At 37.1% G+C, this 7482-nt stretch overlaps 1 pseudogene; it reads left to right on the top strand.

The window, feature by feature from the left end:
* The first annotated feature begins 6042 nt into the window (after window positions 1-6042).
* On the top strand, window positions 6043-6842 carry LOC112408370 (adaptin ear-binding coat-associated protein 1 pseudogene; annotated as a pseudogene).
* The last annotated feature ends 640 nt before the right edge of the window (window positions 6843-7482 follow it).

Genomic DNA, 7482 nt, shown 5'->3' with positions numbered 1-7482 from the left:
CGAGAGAGAGTCATGGACATATACACACTAACAAACGTAGTAAGGTAGATAGCTGGGGGGAAGCAGGCGCAAGGCACAGGGATATTAGCTCGGTGCTTTGTGACAGCCTGGAAGGGTGGGATGGGGAGAGTGGGAGGGAGGGAGACGCAAGAGGGAAGACATATGGGAACATATGTATATGTATAGCTGATTCACTTTGTTATAAAGCAGAAACTAACACACCATTGTAAAGCAATTATACCCAATAAAGATGTTTAAAAAATAAAAAATAAAAAGAAAGAAGCCAGACACAGAAAGACAAATGTTGTGCACTTCCACATATATGAAATATCCAGAATAGGCAAATTCATTAGAGACAGAAAGTAGATTAAAGATTATCAGGGACTGGGAGGAGGAAGGGATGAGCAGTTATTGATTAATGATTTCAGAGTGTTTGTAAAGAGATAGTGGTGATGGTTGCACAACATTTTGAATATAATTCATGCACTAAATTGTACATTTAAAAATGATTAAAATTGAATATTTTATATTATATATTTTATCAAAAATAGTCAATTTACAAATTAAGGAGTGATTTTTAATTGCTATTTCTATTTAAATATTGCTAATTATTTTATTTTTAAATTAATAAACTATTTTTGAGCTGTTTTAGGTTTACAGAAAAATTCAGCAAAAGGTCCAGAGGGTTCTCATATACACCTCAACCTCCCCAGTTTCCAATATTTATTAACATCTTGCATTAGCATAGTGCATTTCTTACAATTGGTGAGCCAATATTGACACAACTATTATTAACTAAAACCTATAGTTTACATTAGGGCTCACATATCTGTGTTGTATATTTTATGAGTTTTGACAAATGTATAATGACATTTATCCATCATTATAGTATTATACAGAATAGTTTCACTGCCCTATACAACCCCTGTGCTCCACCTATTCATCCTTCCCTCCATCCCCTAGAACCCCTGGCAAGCACTGATCTTTTTACTATCTCCATAGTTTTGCCTTTCCCAGATTGTCAGGCATATGAATGGACCACCATGGAAATGAATCTTCCAGGCCCAGTCAGGCCTTTACATGACTGCAGACACAGTGACATCTTGACTACAACCTCATGAGAGACCTTGAGCCGAAAGGACCCAGTTAAGGCACTTCCTGAGTCCTGACTCACATAAACTATATGTTATTATTTTAAGCTGCTAAATTTTAATGTTATTGTGGTGTAAATTTTTGGTGGAATTTGTTATGCAGCTGTAAATTACTACACCTTGATCCATAGCCTTAGTGTACTTTTAGCTTTGTTCCTGTCTTTCCTTACCCTTGTCCTATTCTAATATTTGAGTCTATAGACTGTCCTGTCTAGAAAATTGAGATTCTTAATATCTTGGATTTTAGTTGATTCCTATTCATTTGTAGTCACTAAGTCCTAGCACTAATCATTCACGCTCCTCTCAAACTCTGAGTCAATATAGAACAAAGCAAGGAAGTAGAACAGAGTGTTTTTTTTTTCTACTAGTGAGTAGGCTCTTCCACTCTGTTTGGTGTCTTTTATGGCTTGGATGAAATCTTCAGCCTCCTCTCTCTAACTCTTGTCGTGTTTACATGAGCCAAATCCTTAGGAATTGGTATCTATCTTAGTTAGTGAACTGGAAGAAAGCTAGAATTCTGGCTTGAACCCAATTTGCTTTGCTGGGTCTCAACACCCTAACCCTGGATTTGAATCCCAACTCTCCTACCCATTGGTATATGATCTAAATAACTGATTTAATTTCACTGAACTGGTTTTTCAAGTTTGAAATATGGATATGTCTTAACTTATAGAGTTGTGAGGTGAAAATATCATGTATGTTAAATTCTTAGCACAATGTATGGTCTACAAAGGGCACTCACCCTTCTCCTTCTTTGCAGTGTACCTCCCTAGAGAATGAATATTTCTTTGTGCCATTCAAATCTATAACATACCTACCTGTTTGACTCTAAATTTAGCACTGCCAGAAAACATGAAGCTAATGACCCTTCCTGCAGACTAAACCTCCTTGAATACTAATAGCAATCTTCTAAAGTCTGAATTCAGCACTCCCCTTTGAATGTTATGATCTTAAATGAATAGTGTACCCTCTATGAAAGATAGTTACCCAAATTCTAGTCTCCTCCATCTTTGTCACCGACCATCCCTGGAGTTCCCAAAATGTGGTCAATTTTTTCTGTGTTGTCACAGCCTGAGGATTTAATGAGTGTGAATTTTAAGAAGAAACATTATTTTTCTGCTGTTATTACACAGGTGGTTTTGTCTGACCAGAATCCTTTCCTTCAGGAAATAGCCCATTCTCTACTCCACATAATTCTGATAGGACTGTCACTAACAGAACTCTGCTCTCCTGACCATAGGAAAAGTATGTGACCCAAGGTAGACTTATCAGACTTTCCTTCTTGAGAATTTGGTTTTTGATTGGTGATACATAAAAACTAAGACAATATATCCATCCAATAAATCTCTTTTTCTTTCTTGGTGTAGTCAGAGTTACTTTTTAAAGCTTTCATAATTTATTTTTGGAAGTCTGCTAGTTGATGTACCTATGAAAAGCATTAACGATTGTAAAAACCTTGGAAAATGTTGATTAGTAAAACTAAAATATTGAAAATCACATATTTTCCCACTATTTTAAGAAGATCTATTGTTAACATTTTGTGCTGCAGTGTGTACTGCTTTATTTCACTTAATATTATGTCATAAGGATTTTCTATGACATTTCTCTTCAAAAATATGATATTAAATGTTGCTTATTTTCCATCATATGGATATGTCATAATTCACTTAGTTTTCTCATTATCATTTAATATTAGGTTGTTTCCAGTTTTTTGTTATTATAAACAATGCTGCAATGCAATCTCCACATGTAAAGTTTTGTTTTCATTGTGAATTACCTTTTTGTAGTGATGATTGAGTGCAACCCCATCTATAGCTCCTTTATTTTTAGTTGCTTTCCATCTACAAGTGGTCATGTAACCCCTGCTGAACAGTGAAATGAAGCAGAAAATGCTGGGTGAGACTTTTATGAAAGATTTTTTGAAGAGTCAGAGCTTTGCTGGCATTAACCTTCTTTCCCAAAACAAACGATGATGAGGATGATGATAGTGATGGAAGTGTGAAGGTCTTCCTTCTGCTACTTTCACTGTGCTGCAAGTACTCTCACGATGCTATCTTCTGCATGAATTCCTCCAGCTACCTTCTTCTCACTCCTTGAATAAGGCATAGGCTATCCAGTTTTCTTCCAAAAGTCCCTGACCTCACCTCTATGTTATAGTCAATGATTCTACTAGCTACATCTTACTTTCCTGCTATCCACAACAGGGGTCGCCTACTTTGCATTCTCAATGTCCTGATTCTGGCCTGCTCCGTAAAGGAAGGAAAGATTAAAATGTGAAAAGAATCAGTGTACCTTAGTGGTTCACAGCATACTCTATGGGGCAGGATGGATTTTTATCTTTAGCTCTGTCATCGGCAATTTTCTTAATCTCTCTGTTCCTCAGTTTCCTCATCTGAAAAATGGGGAAAATAAATAGTCACCTCACAGTGTAGTTATGAGGATTAAACAAATGAATATTTGTAAAGCACATATATTAAGTGCTACATAAATGTTTGTGAAATCTCATATCTCATTCTCTTGATCTACCACACTCATGTAAAAAAATAAGTAATAAATAATAACAATTTTAATAAGCAATAGCACCACTGTGTTAAGGTCTAGTGTTTTCCATTAATTACTTGAAATATCTTGTATTCATTCATTAACAAACATTTATTGGTTCATGTTTGCTAGGTGTAAGACAGGGAAAATACATAAAACAATGATAAATAGTATTTAGCTTTAATAGCTTCTGCCCAGATACTTAGAAGAATATCAGACTTTAATAGTAAGACTCATATTCATTAAGATCACAAATCTTCTCAGTGAACATATATACCTGGCTTTATTAATAATTACTAAAATTACCTAACTACAAAACAAAACAAAAAGTTTCTCATCAGTGATGAATAGCACTTAAAATATTTATATGCTACAATTATTTGACCTGTGGAATAGAGCAAATATGGACAGTTTAAAATTGTCTCCTATGTTTAAAATGGTCTTTGTTCATGCTGAGGAAATACATATTTAAAATAATCAATATACTTTCAGAAGTTCAAAGATAAATATTCAAATAAAGAGACCAAGAATAAAACTATAACCATGTCATCAGCTGTATGTTCTTTGTGAAGCTTCTCATACTTAAACAAAATATTAAAAAAACTTCCCCAAATCACAATTTTAAGATAAAGCAGTTTGGAATAATCTGAGCCCAATTGATCTCTCTCCTCTTTCACTTTAAACACAGAGTCACAAGATAACTGCATCCTGAAATCACCTTTCATCAAACTGACACATTTAATGGATCACATGTTCTGAGTCTAAAATACTTATATTTTCTTTGGGATTTGGAAAACAAATGTACATGTAACTAGATACACTTACCTTTCATTTTCAGGGCATAACGGGTCAATTGCCAACATTTCTTGCAGGAAGAAATTGATAAGTTCACAAACCTTTTAAGGCTACCTTTAAAAAAATTATTCCCCCTCTTTTCCACATTTATTTTGTTGGCTTTGTTCCTGCTTCTCACTTGCTTGCAGATTTTCTAAGTACCAAAATAACATGTGAAACCTCACTGGTTAACTGAAAATCTGTAAAGCCACAAAACTGAAGAAATGTCCCTTGACAATAATAAATCCTTAAAAATTCAGCAATACCACATGCTTTTCCCATTCACCTTGCTGATGGAAAAGAATATTTAAGAAAGACTTCACAGACTGTGAAAGCTTTAACACGTTAATCCCATTCCATACATATAGAATTCCAGTAATAGTCAACTGTTTCCAGGCACATTTTCTTTCTTTCCTTCTTTTTTTTTTTAAAGTTAGTTCTTTTTTTTTTATTTAGTTTTTTTTATTATTTATTTTTATTTATTTATTTTTGGCTGTGTTGGGTCTTCATTGCTGTGCACAGGCTTCCTCTTGTTGTGGCAAGCAGGGGCTACTCTTCCTTGTGGTGCACATGCTTCTCATGGCAGTGGCTTCTTTTGTTGCAGAGCATGGGTTTTAGGCACATGGACTTCAGTAGTTGTGGCACAAGGGCTCAGTAGTTGTGGCTCATGGGCTCTAGAGTGCAGGCTCAGTAGTTGTGGTGCATGGGCTTAGTTGCTCTGTGGCATGTGGGAGTTTCCTGGACCAGGGATTGAACCCGTGTCCCCTGCATTGGCAGGTGGATTCTTAAGCACTGCACCACCAGGGAAGTCCTCAGGCACACTTTCTAAAATCACAACAAAAACCCCTTGGAAAAGTTTATTTAGTGTCTTACGCTTTTTATTCTAAAAAAGATGATAACTAGTAAAAACAAACAAAAAACAGCACTGTTGAAATGACATTTCATATAAGCCCTTAATGTATATCTCCTCTTCAGAATAGAGACAGTATAATTACAATAAAAATGGAATCTTATTAATAAACTTCTGAAGAGTCCGAGTAACAACGAAAAGTTAAGGTTTAATAATAATAGGAATTAGCTGGTTTAAGCACTTTCTAGTACAAATGCATTTGGATTAGCAGCAAAGTATTTGACCTCTTCAAAAAATTCAATATTATCACTTTCAGAAATTTTCTAAAAAATTAAGCAGGTTTTTGTAAGAAGGAAGCTTATACCTTTCTTTCGTATTTACTTTTAAATTAATCTGTGGTAGATGAATAAACAGAAAGGACCTAATAATTTTATTTTCAGATGTCAGTCAGGAGAGAGTAAGAGTTTAGAGGTTCTAAAAACCAGCGGCCAAAACACAAGGTCATTTCCTCAGCAGGATTACTAAAAATGCCAATAATTCTCAGATTATCTCTGCATTAGTTGTATGCATTACATGTTCTAGACCAGTGGATCTCAAAGCTTAGGCCCTGGACCAGCAGCACAGGTATCACTTGGAAACTTAAAAATACAAATTCTCAGAGCCAAGATGGCGGCCGAGTTGGAGTATGAGTCTGTTCTGTGTGTGAAGCCCTATGTCAGCATCTACCCGATTCTTCCCTGGGCCTCCAACCACAGTTGCAGGGCATCTGACTGGAAATGAGATCAATCTGATTGGACTGGTCGCCTCTGAATCACGTCAAAAGAGAAGATTGCTTATATCAAACTCGAGGATAAAGTTTCAGGGGAGCTCTTTGCTCAGGCACCAGTAGAAAAATATCCTGGTATTACTGTGGAGACAGTGACAGATTCCAGCTGCTACTTTGTAATCCGGATCCAGAATGGTACTGGGCATAGTGCTTTCATTGGCATTGGCTGCTCAGATCGGGGTGATGCCTTCGACTTTAATGTCTCTTTGCAAGATCACTTCAAGTGGGTAAAGCAGGAATCTGAGATTTCCAAAGAATCTCAGGAAATGGATAATCGTCCCAAGTTGGATCTGGGCTTCAAGGAAGGGCAGACCATCAAGTTGAGGGTGCTTCTAAGTCCAAGACTACAGGAGCTGGGGGCCTAAGCTTACTCCCACCCCCATCTGGAGGCAGAGTCACAATTCCTTCACCATCCTCCTCAGTTGCCGTCAGCAATCATGTCAATCCACCACCCATACCAAAATCCAATCATGGAGGTAGTGATGCAGATATCCTTTTATATTTGGATTCTCCTGCTCTTGTAACGACACCAGCACCAGCTCCAGTTTCTACAAGCAATGACTTGTGGGGAGACTTTATCACTGCATCCAGCTCTGTTCAAAACCAGGCACCACAGCCATCCAACTGGGTCCAGTTCTGAAGAGCACTGGCAGGATGTTAAGGACAGACTTGAAGAATCAAAATGACCTTGACAGCACCAATCTGTGAGGGTAGCTCGGAACCCGTTCCCTCCCCAGAACCAAAATTATTGAGCAGTTGTTTTCATAGCTTCTCCATTGAGTTCAGGCTGGTTGTGTCACTCCCTGGTGTTGTTCCTTGCTGTACAGCCAAGAAAGTATTTCTTATCTCCTGTTCACTATCAGGGCAGGGGAATAGTGGGTCTTATGATACTTGTGACTGACTATGCAGGGCTCTAAAGGCCAGGGTCTCTTTGATGGGGAAATAACCTCTAACATCTGTAAAGTTTTCTCCATCTTTAAATTCTTTAACTTATTTCAGAATCATCTCATGACCCTTGTGTGCCTCTTTGTGAAGCCCTGTTTAGCAATTTCAGGGGAGACAAAAACCTCAGAACTTCTTTTTTCCATTAACTGAAGACTCTAAAAATGGACAGACTGATCTCAGTGTTTACAGATTCAGAATTTTGATGGGGTGGATGTGAAGAAAGACCTGTTTCCTGGGTCTCTGCTGTATATCCTCCCTCCGGCTTGTCTTATTCAGCGAACATCCAGTGCTGGGTGCAGCCCTCTTCTAGTGCGTTTACATGTCTCTTCCTGTGA

The sequence above is a fragment of the Neophocaena asiaeorientalis genome, unplaced genomic scaffold, assembly GCF_003031525.2.
Source record: "Neophocaena asiaeorientalis asiaeorientalis breed wild unplaced genomic scaffold, Neophocaena_asiaeorientalis_V1.1 scaffold214, whole genome shotgun sequence".
In the NCBI taxonomy this organism is placed as follows: domain Eukaryota; kingdom Metazoa; phylum Chordata; class Mammalia; order Artiodactyla; family Phocoenidae; genus Neophocaena; species Neophocaena asiaeorientalis.
The sequence above is the reverse complement of the archived record's forward strand: the minus strand, read 5'-3'. Positions and strand labels throughout refer to the sequence as shown.